The sequence below is a fragment of the Fukomys damarensis genome, unplaced genomic scaffold (assembly GCF_012274545.1).
Source record: "Fukomys damarensis isolate Sample0158 unplaced genomic scaffold, DMR_v1.0_HiC HiC_scaffold_2, whole genome shotgun sequence".
Lineage (NCBI taxonomy): Eukaryota > Metazoa > Chordata > Mammalia > Rodentia > Bathyergidae > Fukomys > Fukomys damarensis.
This window is the reverse complement of record NW_022900914.1, coordinates 54,335,651-54,357,964: the sequence shown is the minus strand read 5'-3', so window position 1 is coordinate 54,357,964 and position 22,314 is coordinate 54,335,651. Positions and strand designations below refer to the sequence as shown.

The 22,314-nt window shown below is 33.9% G+C and overlaps 1 long non-coding RNA gene across 1 annotated transcript in view; it reads left to right on the top strand.

Annotated features, from left to right (window-relative positions):
• Positions 1 to 13,948, top strand: part of LOC104867290 — a 54,225-nt gene extending 40,277 nt beyond the window's left edge. The window contains exon 3 of the long non-coding RNA XR_781728.2: positions 13,837 to 13,948. This is a non-coding gene — a long non-coding RNA (uncharacterized LOC104867290). The remainder of the gene's footprint in view (positions 1 to 13,836) is intronic.
• Positions 13,949 to 22,314: the final 8,366 nt, after the last annotated feature.

Sequence of the window (22,314 nt, the reverse complement as noted above, 5' to 3'; positions counted from 1 at the left end):
TAAACAAAGACCACACCCAAGTCATGCCTTACTGAGCTACCTAAACTGCTAGTAATCTAGCACTTCCTCTTACATTCCATGAACAAAAACTCGTCACATGACCCTGACTAGATGAAGGGTAGAGGGTTGCCCAAGAGGAAGATAAGAGTTTGAGAAATCTCCAGTTAATTTCTTCCAATTACCAAGCTTCACACTCTAGCTCCATAGAGGTAGGAATCTGGGGGAAGAATTGGGAACAGAGCAGGAATTATTTGATGTTAATTCATTCTAATTTATATCGTCAGTCATGAGCTGAGGGTTAGGGAGGAAAAGAGACAGAGAAGCTAATTTAATTGAATTTTGAAGTTTTACTAATATGTAGTTGTATAGCATTAGGCATTGTAAGTAGTAACTTGAGATCATGATTTGTTTTGAAATTTGTGGATTTATATTGCTTGTAAGTAACTATAAAACATAGAGATAGATTTGTCATTTCATTGATAGTGCAAAACTATTTCTACAAAGCAAAGTTAAAGAAAGTATGGAAATAAATTTATTTATTTATTTATTCTTTCTTCATTGAGTTTATTGGTATATTTTAGGTATACAGTACAGTTACATTCATTATTGGGATCTTGTACCTCTACATGACAGGTCTTGGTTCTCATTTTTCCCCCTTGTCCCTGCCCTCCCTTCACCCCCTCTTCCCCTCCCCATTTACAAATATTTTATTTCAATTTTTCATTTTCTCTGATTTTTTTCTTTCCCTTATTACCTCTCCCCTACCCTTCACACTTTCCCTATACCTTTAGTCCTTTTCTTCTCATTTCACAATGCCAGTTAACTCATTAGGATGTTATGTACTATTATAGTTTATTTACACCAGAGAAACTATTTGGTATTTACATATGTGTGGCTTATTTATTTCACTTAGGAGTATATCTTCAATATGTATGCATTTTCCTATGAATGAATCTAATTTCTCATTCTTTATTGCTGAGTAGTATTCCGTTTTATAGAAAAACCACATATTCTTAATTGAATGGAAATAAATTTAAATTGTCTTATGATTGCATCCCACCATTTAGACTAGTTTACCATATTTGTTCTGTAAGTTTCTGTCCATTTACTTGAAACAATAATTTTGGCATATTTTATTCCTTTCCCCTGTGCCTACTTCCATTCATATCTAGAGATTTGTGCTTCTTTTTACCATAAAGTAAGTTGTAAGAACACAGGTCAGTGATCAAAGATAAGATTTTTTACTTCTGAGCCAGCAAAGTCACCATCCAACTGTGATACAGCAAAAGTTCCCTAGGACATGCAAACAGAATGTTTTTAAGACATTCTTATTAATTCCCTCTTTGCACACATATCAGAAATCTGGGAAGTGAAGATGGCAGTTAGAAGCAATGCAAGCAACTCATCTTTTTCACCATGATAAATCTGTCAAAGGGACGTCATGATTGAATTTGCCTTGAGATTTAGGAACACAGGTTAAAAAAAATAATTTTTGCTCTGAATTCTCATGGGGAGGCAGTTTAGCATAAAAACTTTTGAGCAAGATCTTAAGCAAGGTTATAAAGACATTTTCTCTGGGTTTTTGCCTACAAGAGAGGTTTGAGCTCTCCCAACCTCTTCGTGAAGCACGAAGGTTTGTTAGGTGTAACAATGTGACATGAATGGAGTGGGAGTTGCCAAAAGAGACTACCACTGGCAAACAAAATTTAACACAGGATAAGAGCAGGGAGGGTACGACAAGTTAGAGTCTGTGAATTTACAGTGGGCCAAGACCACAGAGGAGGACAAGACCTGAAGAGGTGAAGCAAGAGTAAAGTTGGCACTGACAGAAAAAGTGTGCATGGTGTGTATTCTTGATCTAGATGAGACAACTGTCCTCTGGCCATGCTTCCTCCCCATTACTTGGTCTTTGATGATACCTAGATTTAAATGTCACTTAGAAATTTGAAACTTTTACATTGCTGAATGGTTAAAGCATGATTGAACAAATATATAGGTGAATGGCTCTCAGAAGTACTCCTGTAGAATAGCCAGGCTGTAATTGGGGTCCACGCAGATCTCTGGAACACTCAGGATTTCTCTGTTCTTTCATCAGATCTCAGACTGAGAAGATACCCATGCTCTGTGTCTATCAGATTCTTGTCTAATATTCCCAGAAAGTTGTTTCTGGGGCTGTAACACTCTTGCTATCTTTATCCCACAGCTTGGTCAATATTTTTCCAATTTGCATTAACATTTGATTTCTTCTTGCTGGTAAATGAATTATCCTGGATATAGTTTCAACTTATTGACTCCCTCTGCATATTTTGAAAGTATAATTAATAAATTGGCATTTATTCCATAAATATAAATGGAATTATTTCAGGAATTTGAGTTGCTGTTGAATTTAGAAATTAAATTTTTCCCTACAGAAATGACTGACATTGTAGAGAACTCAGAAATTCCATTCAAGGTGCTCAAATGCCCTTTATCTATAGGCATACCTTGGTACTTGATTATTTTGAAACTCATTGAATTTGATACTCAGTGTATTTCAATAAGAAGATTGTATGCAGGTACTCATTATTTGTTTGGTATTCAGTTCACAAACTAGAATTTGTCAGTGTCTTGCTACCTTGTCCAGGAAAAAAAAAAATTATTTGGCTTTCATCATTTTTGGTATCCACCAAATATGCCTGAGCCAATTAACAATGATTACCAATTAACAATGATTAACACTGTATCTTACTTATTGTTGGGCCAGGGATTCTGCACCTGCCTCACAAGTGCAAGGTCCTGAGTTCAATCCCCAGTACCAAAACAAAACAAAACAAAAAACAAACCTCTTACCTTATTGTTTTCTTTTTGTACCTCGTAGATATTGAGTACTGCCTAACACTGTAATGGACAAATAGGGTAGGTCAGATTGTGGATGGTTAACATTTCTAAATTCAAGGGGCCTTCAGAATTATGTGTATAATGATGAATAAGTAGAATAAGCAGGATATTTTACTGAATATAATTATAGATTCCTACCATAAAATAATAGCATATGAAAATTTAAAAGATACTGGCAATATACTAAACTAATATTTTTGTAGAAAGATAATCCTCATGTTTACTTGCAATTTTTGTTTTTCCTCTCCTTAAGTACTTCCTATTAGAATGTGACCTCCATAGAAGAACAAACTATGCTTTATTCAGTGCTAACACAGTGAGAATTCATTAAATAAGACTACTGAATGAGTGCTCCTTAAGGAGAAAAATGAGAATAATTTCTGTCAGCTGTGGCTCCACTTGCCTTTCCCTTTTTTCCTGGACTTGTACAGTACAAACGGAAAATGCTATTTCTATCTAGAAGACAAGCTTCTGGCCCTGTTTTTCTCCCAGTTGGAGGTTTTTATCTTTATATTCATAACCTGTGAAAAATACACATCTTAGACAGGCATTTCTTATTGTGTATGTCACAGAGTCCTACAAAATGAAGTCAACTAAAAAAAAAAGAAAAGATTGCAAGAAGAAAAAAATTATGGAAACTCTGGAATAGGCCAAAGAACAGAAGTTCCTTTACAGAAGAATTCTTCAGGGTCTTTACTTTATTAGATTTAGGGACAAGTTTTGTTTTGTGTAGCATTCATGTATTTTCATCCTTGTTAGTAAACAAGCAAGGCCCTTTAAAACTAATGTGGGTGAGATTTTCTCTTCTGTCTCATTCCTCATGAGAAATAGGAAAATTTCATTTACATACACGGCAAAGACTTCACTTACTCAGAGCAAGATGAGAGTGTTGGGTAAAAGGAATGGGGGAAAAATAAAGACACCACATAGGAAAAAATATGAGAAAAGGAAAACATGGAAACAAAGTCTCCGTAAACACAGAGGGTAGAGGGTTGAAGGGAGGGGCAAGGGAAGATACATGTTCCCAATTTTGAATGTAACTGTATTGTATACCTAAAATTCACCAATAAATTTAATAAAAAGAAAAGACACCATATTGGGATGAGGGGAATTTGTTGAAAGGTCACTGAGAAAAAGAATGTCTAGATACCAACCTTAATAAATCAATGATTGATTTAGTTGGAAATGTAAATTAATATTTTCATTAATGTACACAGAAATGGAAATATAATGTTTACTAAATTTTATAAAACTTTCTGCTTTAGATACTATAGGGTTTTTCATTTTCATTATATTTAACTAAATATAATTAATGTACAAGAAGATTTACATTTTAGTATATATTTCTGTGCCTCTTTGTTTCTTTTTTATTTATTGTTACATTTTAGGAATACAATACAGTTAAATTCATCATTGGAATATTGTACCTTTACATGACTTATCTTGGTTCTTATCTTTTATTCATTGCCCTAGCCTCCCTTCACCCACTCCACCCTTTGCTATTTACAAAGACTTTGTTTCTATTTTTTTCTTTTTTCTTATTTTTTCTTTTGCCTTTGTACCTTTCCCATAACCATCCCACTTCCTCTACACCTTTACATCTTTTTTCCTATTACACAATGTCAATTATACATTTTGATGCTTACTTATACTTTTAGTTTATCACACAGAGAAACTATTCGGTATTTACATACATGTGTCCTGTTAGTTTCACTTGACACTATGTCCTCAGTGTGCATCCACTTAGCTATAAATGTCTCTAGTTTCTCATTCTTTATGTCTGAGTAGTACTCCATTTTATTAAAAAAAAAAAAAGAAAGAAACGAAAAACACACATCTTCTTTATCCAGTCTCCAGTTGATGAACACTTAGGCTATTTCCAAGCTTTAGCTATTACAAACTGCCACTATAAACATGGGTGAGCATATATCACTGTGATATGATTCTTTAAACTATTTTGGGAAAATGCCCAGTAGGGGAATAGCTGGATCAAATGGGACCTCTAATCCTAATTGTTTAAGGCATCTCCATATTGATTTTCACAGTGGTTGCCCCAGTCTGCACTCCCACCAACAATGAAGAGGGCTTTCCTTCTCCACACAACCCCACCAGCATTTGTTATTGATTGATTTCTTGACAGCAGCCATTCTTTGTGGGGTGAGGTGGAATCTCAGTGTTGTTTTCATCTGCATCTCTCGAATGACCAGTGATGTGGAACACTTTTACATATATTTACTTGATGCTTTTACTTCTTTCTTTAAGAAATGTCTATTCATTTCAGATGCCCATTTTTGAATTGGTTTTTTTAATTTTGGGGGGTCTGATTTTTTTGAGTTGTTTTTTGTTGTTGTTGTTGTTGGTTTGTTTATTTATTTATTTATTTATTTATTTTTGGTACTGGGGATCAAACTCAGGACCTTTTGTTTGCAAGGCAGGCAGTGGAACCACTGAGCTAAATCCCTGGCCTTTGGATTCTTTATATATTCTGAATAGTAGACCTTTGTCTGAGGAACGGCTGCTAAAAAATATTTCCCTCATTGTATGTTGTCTCTTAACTCTGTTGGTGGCTTTTCTTGCAGTGCAGAAGCTTTTTTAAAAGATGAGATCCTAGCTGTTGATTCTTTATGCTACTTCCCGTGCAACTGAGGATTTATTTGTAAAGTCTTTTATTATGCCAATGTCTTCAAGAGTTCTAACTCATCTTCCAACAAGTTTAATGTTTCTGTTTTAAAATTAGATATGTAATCCATTTCAATTTTTGTTTAGGGCATGGTGAAAGATAGGGATCTAGTTTTAATCTCTGGCAAGTTGAAATCCAGTATTTCCAACACCATTTATTAGAGAGCCTATCTTTCCTCCAATGAGAATAGCTGCTCCTTTGTCAAAGATGAGGTAGCTGAGCATGTCTGGAGTTGTTTCTGCATTTTTAAATCTCTTCCACTGAACCTTGGATCCATTTCTTTGTCAGTACCTTGCTGTTTCTATCACAGTGGCTGTGTAGTATAGTTTCCAAGTTGGGGATTGTGATACCCAGTGCCATGTCTCTGTTGCCTAGAACTGCTTTTGCTCTTCTAGGTATCTTCTACTTCCAAATGAATTTTTGGATTGTTTTCTACAATTCAGTGAAAAATACTGTTCAGATTCAATCGGGATTGCATTGAATCTGTATAGAAGTTTTGGAAGTATGGCATTTTCACTGTTAGTTATTCCTACTCTGGAAAAGGGACGTCTTTCCATTTTCTTATATCCTCTTCAATCTCTTTCTTCAAAGTGTTATAATTCTCATTGTAAAGTTCCTTTGTTTTCTTCACTAGATTGATTCCTAGTATTTTATTTTTTGGATGCTATTGTGAAAGGGACTATTTCCCTAATCTTACCTCAGTGATTCTTTATTTGTGTACAAGAAGGTTATTGATTTTTGAGTGTTAACCTTTCATCCAGCTACACTACTGAATCTGTCAATTAAGTCTAGAAGTCTTTTGGTGGAGTTATTTGGGTCTTCTATGTAGAATCTCATGTAATCAACAAACATGACAATTTAACTTCTTCCTTTCTTATCTTATTGCTTTTATTTCTTTTTCTTGTCTAATTACTGTGGTTAATGTTTCCATAACTATATTGAATAAGAGTAATGATAATGGACATCCTTTTCTTCTTCCTGATCTTAATATGAAGGTTTCAGTGTTTGATCATTTAATATGATGTTGGCTGTTGGTTTTCATAAATAGCCTTTATCAAGTTGAGATAAAGACCATCTATTCCAATTCTCTGCAGGGTTTTTAACATGAATCAGTGTTGAATTTTATCGAAGGCTTTTTCAGTATCTATTGAGATGATCATATGGTTTTTGTCTTTGACTCTGTTATTATAATAGAGTATTCCATTTATTGATTTATATATGTTGAACCATCCTTGCATTCTTGGGATAAATCTGACTTGTTCAGGGTGTATGATCTTCTCGATGACCCTCTCTATTCTGTTTGCCAGTATCTTATTGAAGGTTTTTGCATCTATGTTCATTAGGGAGATTGGCTTGTAGTTCTCTTTCTTGATTGGATCATTCCCCAGTTTTGGAATCAAAGTAACACTTGCTTCTAGGAATAAATTTGGAAGTATTGCTTCCTTTTCAATTTCACTGAAGATTTTCAAAATTAGTGGCAATAGTTCTAAATGTTTTGAAGAATTTAGCAGTGCAGCCATCAGGACCTCGGCTTTTCTTTGTTGGTAAATTTTAAATTACATTTTCAATTTCACTGATTTTAATTGGGGTGTTTAGAATTTTCATATCATCTTCATTCAACTTTGGTAATTCATATATATCTAGAAATCAGTCCATTTCTTCTGTATTTATTAAATATTGATGATTCTCTAGATTTCTCCTGGATCAGTTGTGACTTCAATTTTTCTGTTCTTAATTGCATGAATTTGAGCCTTTTTCCTTTTTTTTTTATAAGGTTGGCTAAGGGTTTAATCAATCTTATTTATTCTTTCAAAAAACCAATTCTTTGATTCATTGATTTTTTTGTTCCATTCTCTTAGTCTCCATTGCATTGATTTCTTTTGATCTTTATAATTTCCTCCTTTGTATGAGCTTTGGGTTTCTCTTGCTCTTCTCTTTTTAGAAGCTTAAGTTTCATAATTAGTTTCTTTATTTGAGCTTGCTCTGTTTTTCTGGTGTGGGCGTTCACTGCTATACATTTTCCTCATAGAGCTGCTTTCATTGTGTCCCATAGATTCCTGTATATTGTATTGTTATTCCTGTTTATTTGTAAAACTGTCTAATTTCCTCTTTAATTTCCTCTGTGACCCATTTGTTGGTCAGGAGAGTGTTATTCAATTTCCATATTTTCGTGAAGTTCTTGTGGTTTCTTTTGTTATTAATCTCCAGTTTAACTGCACTGTTGTCTGATAATATTCATGAGATAACTTCAACTCCTTTGCATTTACTTAAACATGCTGTATGAGCTAGTATGTGGTCTATTTTGGAGAAATAGCATGCAGCAGAAAAGAATGTATATTCTGATTTTGTGGGGTGGAACACTTTGTAGACATCTATTAAGTTCATTTGTTCAAAATCTTGGTTCAGTTCTGGTATTTTGTTGTTGACTTTTTTGTATAGATGATCTATTTGTGACAATAGGGTATTTAGGTCTCCCACTACAGTTGTATTAGTGCTTAATTGATTTTTTGTGTCCCTTAATTTTTTTTGTATAATTGGGAACTTTAGTATTTGATGCATATCTATTTTTTATTGTCATCTCTTCCTCTTGGATTGTTCCCTTTATAAGAATATAGTGACCGTTTTTGTTTCTCTTAATTTGTTTTGATTTGAAATTTGCTCTGTCTGCAAATAAGATAGCTACACCTGCTTTGTTCTGGGTTCCTGTCACATGGAGAACTGTTTTCCATCCTTTTACTTTCAGTGTATGAGTTTCTTTTTGAGCTAGGTGCTTTTCCTGTATACAGCATATTGTTGGGTTTTGCTTCTTAATCCATTCTGCCAATCTATTTCTTTTAATTGGTGTGTTGTCTATCAACATCGATGGTTCTAACTGATATGTATTGACTCATCACCATCATGGTGTTTTTCTGTTGTTAGCTGTTTTAAATTTCTCCCCCTTGCCCTTTAGTTTCTTGCTCTGTTGGGTCTCATGATGTTCTAACCTTCATTGTCTTTTTCTAGGATATTGTTTAGAATTCCTTGTAGTGCTGGTTTGGTGTTCATGAAGTATTTCAGGTGTTCTTTGTCATCAAAGTATCTTATTTCCCTCTCAATTTTGAAAGATAGCTTTGCAGGATACATCAGTCTAGGTTGAAGTTTGTTTTCTTTCAGGGCTTGAAATACTTCACTCCAGGCTCTCCTTGACTTTAGGGTTTGGGTCAAAAAGTCTGCTGTGATTCTGATGGGCTTTCCTTTGCATGTGATGTTTCTTTTCTCTAACTGCTTTTAGTATTTTGTTCTTCTGTGGTGTTTTGGGGATCTTGATTATTACACATCCAGGTGTAGATTATTTCTGATCATGGCTAGTAGGCATTTTATGAGCCTCAATTATCTGTATGTCAAATTCTTTTAGTCTATTTGGGAAGTTCTGCCATTATTTCTGTGAACAGTTTTTTATGTCACTTGTACTTTCTCCTGCTTTTTTTGTGGACTAACTCAATCACTATTTTTGATTCGAAATAAGAGACTTGAACAATTGGATCTGTTCAAAGAAATCATTCAACCCTGATATGCTGATATTTTCAAAGCCAGACAAAACATCTAGTGTGCTAATTTTAAAAAAAAATTCTGTATTATTTGAAAGCTGTTACTAGTTCAGAATCAGCATTGTGTGATAAGATGTGTACTTCTTTAGGTAAAGTATTTCCCATTAAATACAAAACTCTCTCTGCTGAAGGAAAGTACTATGCAAAATTAACACAGGCTGTTCCATTATGGAAGCCCGTGCCTTTTCTGATGTCTCTAGTCTTCCCTTTGTTTCAAGCTTAGCAATACTTTTGGACTTTGGATTTACAGCTCTATTTGAGAGCACTTTTGATGCTGCTCAATGTCACCTGCTTCCCACATCATATGATGAGCATATACTTTTTCTAATACTGATAGAATGCCTTGAACACATTTCATGTTATTATAACATTATTTTAAAGTTCTATATTTCTTTATATAATGCAGTGAAATAATATTCTAATTTCTTTTGTTGAACAATGACTTTACTTAGAAGGCAAGAGAATTACCTCACGATGAGATGCCCTATTGTGCTGAAGTATTAAGAACATATGTCTCTGGGAGTACAAGCTACACTAAAGATGAGTATTCTTATAACAGTAGCTCTTCAACTCTCAAGACCCCATGGCCAATGACAACTTGCAGTTTCCTTTTTTTCATATTATCATCTTAAAGTGTTGTGGCAGTCTCCACTTCTGATGTATCAGCTGGCTTTCAATTCCTATGTCACTACATTTTTGACCCAGGAAGAAAGGTGACTGGCCCTATTCACATAAGGTTGAATCTAAAGGAACAATGCTTTAGGTTTCTGTCCCCTAGCAGAAGATAAACACAATATGCAATTTTTTTTCATTGATTTTATTGGTACTTTTTAGGTAAACAGTACAGTTACATTCATCATTGTCATCTTGTACCTTTACATGACAAGTCTTCATTCTCATTTTTTCCCCTTACCCCTGCCCTCCCTTCACCCCCTCCACTCTTTACTATTTACAAAATTTTTGTTTCCATTTTCTCATATTTTTCTTTTCCCTTATTTCCTTTCCCCTTCCTTTCCCAGTTCCTGTACACCTTTAGCCCTTTTCTTACTATTTCACATATGTGAATTCTAAACAGATACCATCACAAAATATGTTGACTTATAAATCGTCAAATGCCTAACCATAATATTTAAGTCACATCAAGAACAGTATTTATTATACTATTATACTAATGCCTCAGTTCAGTCTTGCTTCTGTTTAAAAAATTCAGTTCATAACAAATTGGAGGCAAAAGTTTACTGTAGTTTGCAAACTCTGCATAAGTTTCACCACAGCCATCTTCCCTGCCCGAACACAAACATGGCCATTTTCCCCAGTCTTGTAGAACAAATTAAGTTAGTGAACCAGGTACAGCTTTATTTTCATACATTCTCTCTCCTATCCCAATCTAACTTTATATTACCTGCTCCTTGGGAGAACAGAGATGGTTTCCCATTCAAGGAAGCCTGATTAACAGAAGAAATCTAGCCAACTTCTCAAGAGAGCTTGGGATATACACCCCAAGTTCCACCCCAAAATGTTTTCAGTGCAGCAATTTCCAATTATAATAGGAAAGTTTAATTACACCAACTTGTTTGGCTTGGGAGCCACTTAGGTGATTAGTAAAGTACCTTTCTGGATATGTCTGGGTGGATCAAGCAGGTGTGACCTTGGGTCCTATAGATAGCTCCTGGCCTCTTTCTTTTTATGCTGCTCCCTTTTTCTGCTTCCCAGCTACCATGAACTGAGCAGCTTTGCTCTGTCATAACTTCCCGCGATGTTCCTGTCTTTGAGCCATTGATCACAGACTGAAAACTTTGAGACTGTGGATCAAATAAACCTCTCTGTTAGGTTGTGGTGTCATGTATTTTGTTCATAAATAGAAAGCTGATTGATACACTAACAAAAGATAAAATAACACTGGAGCAGCAGAGAGTCTGTTGGCATTCATATCTTTATTCAATGGTTTTTCAGCCCCAAAGTCAGGGGCTGGAACAGAATAGCACCCTATACATGTTTACTGAGTTTTCCATATAGAATGCATTGCTAGATGGTACACATATATCCCCCTCACCTCTTTCCTTTAAATCATTCAACCACAAGTACTTAATGAATACCTATTTACAGTGTACTAGATACCAAGGATCTTGCAATGAACAGACAGGTTTCCTGTTCTCATTTAGTTTTGTGTGTCATATGATTTGAGTGATTTTATAAATCTAGGTGCAAAAATATTATACAACAGAGAGACTTTAGTAGAAGTAAAGCCATGGAGTCTTCAATTGCTTAAAATTTCATACTTTAAAGTTGATGGGCCGGGAGGACAAAAGAAGATCAGCTGTTTCTGAGGGCTGAGCTAGAAAGGCAGTGTTTAGAATATTGTTCTTTAAAACTCTAGAAAAATAATCCTGAGTAGGGACATGTTCTAAAGTCCCCCTCCCCAGGAAATGTTTGAGAGTGATATGCTTTTTATTTCTTACCTTTATAATAATATTTTCAAGTTTCCATACATAGAAATAACAAATGGACAGGAGACAAAGTTCTTTAATCATGGATTTTGATTCATATTTCTGTAGACAATTTCTCTATAGTTTTCTTTTTTTTCTCATTGAATTTATTGGTACATTTTAGGTATATGGTACAGTTATATTCATTATTGGGATCTTGTACCTTTATATAACAGGTCTTGGTTCTCATTTTTTCCCCTCATCCCTGCCTTCCCTTCAGCCCTCCTCCCCTCCCCATTTGCATTTTATTTCCATTGTTTCATTTTCTCCTATTTGTTTCCTTTCTCATATTACCTTTCCCCTACCCTTCCCACTTTCCCTACACATTTAGCCCCTTTCTTCCTATTTCACATTGTCAATTATCTCATTAGGATCTTACGTACTATTATAGTTTAATCACACCAGATAAACGATTCGGTATTTACACATGTGTAACTTATTTATTTAACTTAGGAGTATATCCAAAATATGCATCCATTTTCCTATGAAAGAAACTAATTTCTCATTCTTTATGGCTGAGTAGTATTCCATTTTATAGAAAAACCACATCTTCTTTATCCAGCTTTCAACTGATGGGCAAATGTGCTATTTCCATGTTTTAGCTATTAGAAACTGTGCTTCTATAAACATAGATGTTCACTTAACATTATGATATAATTCTTTTAATTCTTTTGGAAAGGGGAAGAGTAATAAGGGAAAAGAAAAAAATATATAAGAAAATGAAAAGATGGAAATCAAGTGTTTGTAAGTGGGGAGGGGAGGAGAGTGTGAAGGGAGGGCAGGGACACTGGAAAAAATGAGAACCAAGACCTGTCATGTAAAGGTACAAGATCCCAATAATGAATATAACTCTACTGAATCACTAAAATGTAGCAATAAACTCAATTAAAAATAAAGAATTCAAAAGAATCAGTCCCCCCCCAATATGAGGACTCAATTCAAAAATGGGCATCTGAAATGAACAGACATTTCTTAGACAAAGAAGTAAAAGCAGCAAGTAAATATATGAAAAAATGTTCCACATCACTGGTCATTTGCGAGATGCAGATGAAAACAACACTGAGATTCCACTTCACCCCACAAAGAATGGCTGCTATCAAGAAATCAACCAATAACAAATGTTGGCAGTGTTGTAGGGAGAAAGGAACCCTTCTCCATTGGTGGAAATGCAGACTGGTGCAACCACTGTGGAAATCAATATGGAGATACTGCAAAGGGCTGGGATTAGAGGTTCCATTTCTCTATAATTTTCTGACATTTATTATTACAGAACAGATTATTAAGATCAATCTAATTTTTGTTCTTTGTTGATTATTTTCCTTTTATTTGTAATATTCCTTATCATTGAAAAGCTTTAAATTATCAACACTCACAGTGCATTCAGTGAACATTTTCCTGGTGTGTCTTTCAAACTTATGACCACAAAATTTTGTTTTTAATGAAAAGGTTTTGGTCATTATACATTGAAAACTGGTAGTTCCTTCTATTATTATGTAATGTTAGGTTAGATTCCATAAATTATTTCCAAATGATTTAATTTATTTCTTTTTGTTTTTATATTTTATATCTTTTCTCCATCAAGTTTTTTCTTTATGGAATTTATTTGAATTTATTCTCTTTTCTGGGTAGATTTTTTACTTTATGTCTGCAGTTTTGATCACCTTATGATTGCATGCTAACTGGAAATCACTGATGGGCAACCAACATTTTTGTAGTATTTTGCACTTCTTAGGCATAAGGGCCCCAACTCAGATAATCAAATATGACATGGACACACATCCAAGTGTTGGTCACATCCCTATTGAATGTGCATTGGTGTTGATTTCAGAGACATCAGCATCAGATTGGAGCAAACCTATCTGGTTCCTGCTTCATTATGGACTAGCAGGCAAACCACTCATGTCAGCCCCTGAAGTATTTGATACCAGCCAGGTCAAAGCTGAGATGCAGCCTCCATGACATAAGCACTAGAATGATGATAGGGAAATCTTTTTCCCTTGAAAGTATGTGAGTAGAGAACATAGAGGACTTGAAAGTTCAAAATTATAAATAAACAAGACTATTCTTTTATTTATTTTTCTATCAGAGTTAACATAAGCACATTTTTTGTATATTGCTTAAATGATATTGACAAGTTTGACAGGAAAACATTGAAGATAGTGTTGAATATATTTTAAAACCATTTTTCTTCTCTCTGCCATTGCAGTTAAAAACTACTCATCCATGACGTGTAGAAAGTCATGAAGGAAGAAATACAAACAGTGAATTTATTATTCCTGGGGAATGACATGAAGAGGAGTTTCAGGAGAAGAGTGGGGTGTGGTAAGAGAGGGGAATCATGATCCTTTCACATCTGGTATAGACCTGCAGGCAGAGGAATTAATGTAAAAATTACTCTGTCTAAATTGTGGACAATGGGGAGAATGAGGGAAAATAGAAGACAGAATGTTATGAAACAAGAACTCAGGTGACAGATTTACCAGCTGTGATGATGATGTGGCTATAGAATATGTGAGATTCTGAGAAATATTTAGGTAACACAATGAAAATGAAAATAACTTGTTAACCCAATGATGGTAGGAAAAATCTGTAAAATCTGTTTAGGGCAATTTCATGCATCTGGACTTTGATTGAATTGATTTTGGAAGCAAAGGGAATAAAGGAAAAGGGAAGGTTTTGAGACAGAGGGTAGAAAGAGGAGCTGAATATGAAATATAATAAATTTTCTTTGGACATAGTGAGTCTAAAATAAATATAATTTGAGGTTATTAATTCACAATGCATGTGTGTCAAATTATCCAATTATCAAATTTTATAGTATAATGATTATAATCAGTATCCCCAATACCAATCAGTAATTGCCAAATATATTTCAATTAAATATAATATATATGAGATTTTCGGGCATATATATATTCAATAGGATGTTAGATATATTGATCTAAACATCAGAAAGGGGATTAAAAATGAAATCAGATTTTAAGTCATTAACATATTAATATCTGAAAAGCAGTCAATAGAAGATGCAAGAGTTTGTCCCAGGTACTTGGGATGCAATAGTAAAAAAAGAGACCCAGTCTCTTCTTTGGCAAAGGTTGTATTGTAATAACCGAAGCAAAATAATAATCAAATAGAGAAGTAAAAGTTTCAGTTGCTATTTTTAAAAGCTGAGCATAGACTTCCTAATAATGATAAAATTTAAGATCTGAACAAACAGAAAATATAATTTTAAGGGACTGAGGGGGAGTGGATCTGAGTATTCAAAGGAAAATCAAAAGCCTACAATAGTCACATGTTGTATTCAAAAGGACCAGTGCTAAAGGTGTTGAACAATCAGTAAATTTTCCTCTTGATTTTACTCAAGTGCCTCTGGCTATCTATGCAATCAGAGCTGCCCAAGTACACATATGGGGTTCTGACTTTGCCATTTTGATTGCTGATTTTTATATAAATTTAATCATATTTCTGATTTCCTATTCCTATGAGTAAAATTGAGTAATTCTAAAGGAATTAAAAATTATTTCTGCTTTGTTTAACTGTGAATATTTCAATTCACAGGCAAGGAAAACTGTATCCCTTTTACCATGTTGAAGGAAAAATATATTTTGATAATGCTTTGAGTAAAGAAAAGCATTTTAATTACAATACATGAACAATCTTTTGTTTATATCTATCTTTCTAAAAATAATATTTGAATGTTTGTAATTCTGTTTGTAGAACAGTAAATAGATGTTCACAGTTCCAATTTTTTAAATTTACAATGCTGTTGTTTGTCTTAGATGTTGAATGTGATACCTTGAAGGTTCTTCTGACATACATGATTTTGAGACTCAAATTCATTGTTTGGTTGCTTTTATATGTTGCTTAAAATAGAGTCAATCGGGGTTTTCACATTGAATGCACTATATATGCAATTGTGTTTTAAATTTTGGTAGGTTTTATTTGTATTATTAATGCATTTAAGTGTGCATGAAAAAAAACAATCTTTTCACCCATTTCTTTTTCCATAGGAAAGAGGTGTAGTTGCAGAATAGTTATTGTCTGAATTAACTGCAATCCAGGCAGAAGCTTTTCTGTGGGGCACATTTTTTTTTTTTTTTTTTTTTTAGAAATGGCAGGTGAACAGTTTCACAGTGGGCAGCATCACTTTGAAAACATGATTATTAATCTTTTTCTGAGCAAAACTGCAATAGATAAAGAAATTAGTTCAGCAGGAGGAGAGCCTAAACATTTTTTATATTTGTTTCATGCTGTGAGATGGAAAATAAAATGGTTAAAATTACAGCCAAAATTTATTCTACCTAGAAAGTTTTTTCTACAAAGTACGGCAAATATATAAAAGTTTATATTTTTCCTTTTGAATTTGAGAGTTCATGATCTCTTCATCTTGTCACATAGAGAGAAAAAAATAGCCTTTTGATAGATTTGTGCCAGGTTAAATTAGAGAATACCCACATCAATATTAGTAATCCTACTGTGACAAAAAAGTGAGTGGAAGAAGTTTGTCATATGACTTAAAAGTCCTTCTAACATAAAATCTCACTAATGTAGCTCAGTAAGTGTACACAGATATCTAGTAAAACTATTGCTCAGTGAAAGACACAGAGCATCTGTTCCTACTCTGACCATACTTGTCATTAAATTTTTAGAGCAGTATTATGACATTATTTTTCTTTTCTTCAAAGCTGATACATTTCATAAAAGAGAAGATTTCATGACTCTTGTAAGAATTAAAACAGTATTATTTTAGTGTTTTTAACAGTGATGCAGGAATACTCAAATCATATAAGAACTTGAGAAACATTCACAACCAGAAGTCCTAATTTATATTGAGACTATGACCTTAAACATCAAAAGTAAGCTCTCATGAGATGCTTGAACTCCATGGAGAGCTTCACGGTATTGGTCAAGGGTAGATTACCTGAGCTGCGTTTAGATATAGACCCATATGGCATAAACTCTACAACTGAATCTTAGGTTGCTTGGGTCATGGTGACAGGAAAAAAAAAAAGACAAATTTGTCATCATTTTCTAGAGGTTACTGTCTTGGATCTTGTGCTTCAGTCCCTTTCACATTATGTTAATAGATCCTGGGATGAGACATTAGTTGAAAGAAAAACAGGAGTTGGTGTAGAGAGGAAGCAAGAACAAGCAGGTTTATGATCTCTAACTTTCACATCATTAGTAGTTCCCTCATTACTATAACACACTGTATAATGTCCTTCAACATGGTTGGCCTACTGCAATCCAACCCTACACCTTGAGCAAACAGTGAGAAGAGTTCAGGAAGTTAGCTATGTGGGAAAAAGAACTGTGATATTTCTCAAGAGGCTAATCATCAGTGTATATCATATATTTTTAATATAATAGTACTTGCTTTGGGTTCAGTAGGCATGTGACTGAAGAGTTGATAAAGTTTCACATAACGGAATAAAATGCATGAAAAAAAATTTTTTTCCCTTAAGTGGGGGCCAGGGATTTAGCTCAGTGGTTCCGCTACCTCTTTCACAAGCGCAAGGTCCCGAGTTCAATCCCTGATATCAAAAAAACAAAAAACAAAAACAAAAACAGCAACAAATTACCTGTTCTTTTTCCTTAAGTGACTTAGTTACCTGTATTTATAGTAATTTTCTCTTCATGTTTGAAAATCAGTATCTCACTTTTATTTGAGTAGAAAAATAATTTCACACTGTGGATTACAAGGCACAGAAATACAAATTAAAATGCATATGTTTTGTGTGTGTGGCTGGTGTGGGCTTTAGCTTTTTTCTTTCTTTTTTTTTTTTTTTTTTTTTTTTTTTTTTTTTTGGTACTGGTAATCAAACTTGGGTCCTTGAGCTTGTGAGGGAGGCGGCGGAACCACTGAGCTAAATCCCTGGCCCTTGTTGTGGGCTTTAGAAGGACTCAATTTTGTGGTGTCTCTCATTCTTCATTAAAACAAATAATGAAACTGTTATTTCAAAGTAATTATTCTTTGTATGTTTTGTATGCTAATTATTTAAACTATTGAAAATTTTCATGGTTTATATTCTGATTATTTAACCTTTTGAAAATTTCTATTTGCTTTTGCTCCATTTATATTCTACTACATATATCCAGATTTTTCCTTTCTTTTTGCCATGAAGAGAAAATAAAAACCCACTTGAGACTGTTCTATTGTAGACAGACTCTGATGCTGAGAATTCAAGATCAACAGTTTCAGCATTTTAAACATTATTTCACTCCCAAGGTGTCAATTGTGGAAAAAATATATTTTCTGAGACATATTGCCGAATCTGTGACAATAGCAGTCCATGTTGTAAAACTCACAGAAAATGCAACAGAATCTGCAAGTTAATGTCAATTTGCCTTGGAGAAACTAGGTAAAGTCTAATGCTTTCTCAAAAAAAGAAAATACCGTTTTGCTTCATTTTAATATGGCACCAAATGAAGTGCAATTAAAAAATTTAAAAACATAATCACATGAAATAAGTTGGATTAATTTGGGATTGTACTTCATGTTTATGCATTTAACCAGAGTATATATAACTGAATACACGAAAGTTTATGGTTAATAGAAATACATTAAATGACAGCTTTTGTGCCAGTTTTAGAATCTCAATTTCTTCTTAGCCATTGTTAAGAATCTTTAATGGACAAAAGACAAGTTCAGTTTTAGGGGATGTTGTGGGCTGACTGATTTAGTGATTTAGTGATTCACTAACTTTAAATAGTAAGTTACTTTCTAACTGTGATATCTCAGCTAGACTCTCCCAACATTTACTAGGTACTTCCAGGCTCAGACACTATCACTAACAAATACATTAAACATACTGGGTTTTCTCTTGCTTATCCAAACTGCAAAGTTTAATAGTGAGAAAACAAGTCACTATATCGAAGAGTACAAAATTTTATGTATAGTAAAGCAATGTATAAAACCCTCAATATCTTTTGGGAAAGGCTAAGAAAATGGCAAGATAATGATTATTATTTTACATGAAAGACTTTTTACATGATTATTTCTTTGAACTACTAATGGATTGGAATCTTAGGAGAAAGCTTATCACACTGCATGCACACCAGGGTCTCTAAAGAACATTAAAAAAACAATCTACTTGCAAATATATCCGAAAATCATGGAGATCAACAAGGGATGGCAGAGTAACCTGAAGGTATGAGGAAAAGATGACACTGATAGAAACTAACAGTGTGTTTTCCAGAACCTGTAATAAAAGCATGTGCAAAGGAACTGAGACCTTTATTTGTTAAGCATGTCCAGTCCATGGCAATCTCCCAGAAAAGGAGCTCAGGAATAAACATGATGACCTCACTTTTAACCCTTCTTCTAGTCTCCTGCTTGTGTTTTCCATAGACCGAACCCACCCAACCGGAAACTCTGATGCTGCAAAGGGGGAAAATAGGCATGGAGTGGCATAATAAAATTAAGTAGCAGAAATGCCAGTTTAAAAGTGACAGTCCCTGTGACATGGATTTTATCAAAGGATACAGAATTAATATGACTGCAGAAAAAGATTTCCCTTATATTTAGGAATGTCTTGAAATTTTGTCTTATAACACATAAGCATCATTTTTGTCTTGTAATACAAAAACATATTAATTTTTGTCTTGTAATGTAAACACAAAATTTTAAAGTCTGTTGTCCTATTTTCACCCAATCTGATACATGCTGTATGTTTTACGGTTCTCGCTTTCAAACTAACTTCTCTATCATTAACTCATTCAGTGATATGTACTGAGCATGTTCTATGATTGAGGTCATATTAAGTTGTGGCTAAAGAGATGAACACAACACAATCTACACCATTAAACTGTTTGGCTGTCAGTGTCAATATAGAGATGAAATCCCCTAATATTATAAGGTACACAGAAGAAATGAACATTCAACGTCTTTATCTGCAGTGTCTAATTTGCAGCTATGTGTCTCATAGAAAACAAACAGGATTAAATGTGCCTTCAAAACAATTTTATTGCTCCTTGTTTAAATTAATAAAATAGGAACCTGGGTACAATTTGGCTTCTCTTATAAGCCTAGATACAAGAAATGTGGGCTTGCTGTGTATACCAAATTATGTAACAGCCTGAAAGTTTATTTTTATTTTTATTTTGGTTAATGTGAATCCATGTTGAAAAGAGCGATTCAGAGTTAAAATGATTCTATTTTTAAATTTCCAGATTGGGGTAGGATTTAACAACAGGGTTATTTCCCTTTAGGAAAATTTTAGGCAATTTTCAGAGGTGTCTTAGCAAGAAATTTGCACAAAGTTCTTGTATAATCCAACATTCAGTACATTAATTTCTTCTTTAGATTATTATATTATTGTATAAACTGGAAGAAGCATGGGTGAATTATGCAAGAATAAAATCTATGTGAATGTGTGTCTGTGTTTGAGAGAGATCGAGCAAGCAGGAGTCATTCATAGTAATAAGTACTAGAAATGTGATAGAATTACCGAACTTTGTGATATTAATTACATGTAGTGTGACTTATAAATCAGAGTTCACTATGCTTTACAGCAATGCTATGTAAATTATTCAAAAAATGAAATGTGACAATCAAAGAAAGCTGTGAGCACTTAGAGAATTTAGAAGGAAATTACTGTATTCACAGAGTTAGAACAATCTTAAAAAAAGTATCAGCACTGTGGAGACTCACATACATAGCATGAAACTTCTTAGTCATCTTTATTTTCAAAGATAAGGTTCAGCTCATTTCACTGATAAAATAATAAAAATGGATTTTAAACTTATTTTTAACACTGGGAGTCTTTATTATCTTGTACAGATGCCCAGAATTAGGACAACTGCTTTAGTTTGGATGGTGGTACAGAAAACTTATTTTAACTGCGTCTATGTCTCTGTCTTTTCTTTTTTCTTTCTTTCATTTTTTTTGAGACAGGGTCTCACTATGTAGTTGAGACTGACCTGGAACTCACTATGTAGCCCAGGCTGGTTTCGAAATTACAGGGATCCTCCTGCGTCAGCCTCCCGAGTGCTGAGATTACAGGCATGCGCCACCATGCCCAGTTTGTCTCTGTCTTTTCTACGATGGGAACCAATGCAACAAAAGAATACAATTTGATAGTCACTGAACCAATGGCATAATGTATTCTCTCAATGCAACATTCTTTGGATGAAAGCAAAAATGGCTTAGCTGAAAATGCAGGTCATCATCAGGGTTACTTGGAGACAAGGAGTCTCACCTTCCTCTTTAAGAAAAAAAGGGTATATTTTCTGTCCTGTAAATTACTAAGAAAGGCACACCTAAGAAAGGGAAACATCTGAAGTGCTCACTTACAGAAAGCCAACCATACTTAATTTTCTAAAGGGCCTCATGCAACTGGCTCTAAGCAGGGTTGCTTCTGTGTTAGGTAGGTCCTTTCTTATCCTACTACAGAGGATGAGTAATTTTTAACTGATGTATCTGCACACATTTTTCAACAAGCTGTAAAGTTTTACTATTCCTGTTCATACATTTTATCACCATATCCTTTGCATGCCAATTACCTAAATTAAAATGACATAGCCAAAGGTCATGTTTAATCATATTTCTATTTCTTATTTAAGAAGCATATTGACCACCTTGCATTTCTCTTCAGTGGAGCGAATCTTTTTCAGTGCCCTGAGATGACCTTACTTAAATACTTTAATACCTACATTAATTTTCCACCAAGCAGTGACTTAACCTCAGAATATGCCCAAGGTATAGACAGTATTTGTACAAGACTTTCATTTTTAAAATACACATTTTCATGCATATGACATTTAGCTGCAGTTATTCCTAGAACATAGCTGATATTCAAGACAAAATTTACATTAAATGATGACTATATACAGATATCCCTAAAATAAATCATTTCAAATTAGTTATATGTTTCCAAATTTTATCTCATAAAGCTAATTACAAATAAGTCTAGATAAGGTGGAAAATGGTAGGTATTTTATACTCCAGTAATGATTTTATATGACAGTGGTTCTCCTTTGAAAAACTACTTAATTACTTCTCTGTCTCATCCCCATACTCCTTCTGAAAATAGAATCAATATAAGTTATAATGGAACTCATTGAGTGACCAGAATCATAACGAAGAACACATTACGATTCTTTATAAATGGGATGTGAATGCCCTATTCACTGTCCTGCCCTTAGCAAGTTGGAAATATTATTTAGCATGGCCATTAAATGTGGCTTACCTTTTAAAACAAACTACAGAGATTAATGCAGCCACTCAAAGGACTGAAGTAAGTGATTATAATGACGTGCAGACATGAAAAATTTGTTACTGTCAGCCAAAAATTTGGGGCAAGATATTGATTTTTATTTTGAAAGGAAGGGAAAAGTCATATTTGGGCAACGTATTTATTACAAAAGTCAATTATGTATTATAGTTATACTTTTAGCAGGATGTATACTCTTTATAGTAATGAATACACTTACTTTCAAGTGAAATGTGTATTTTTAAGCATAGGCTAGACACATTTTAAATGTGAAGTTTCATTTGAGACTGTCTCTCACAGCTGAGGCACAGAGGAGCCCCCAAAATATATTTGCCAAAAGTGTAGCTGTTAATCTTCTTAGAGACTGACATTAAAATTCAGTCTTAATGGAAATCACTTGTGCCTTCCCAGCTACCCATTCACTTCTTTGGAGGAAGGATGAGAGCATGTCTTTTTACAATTGATTCCAT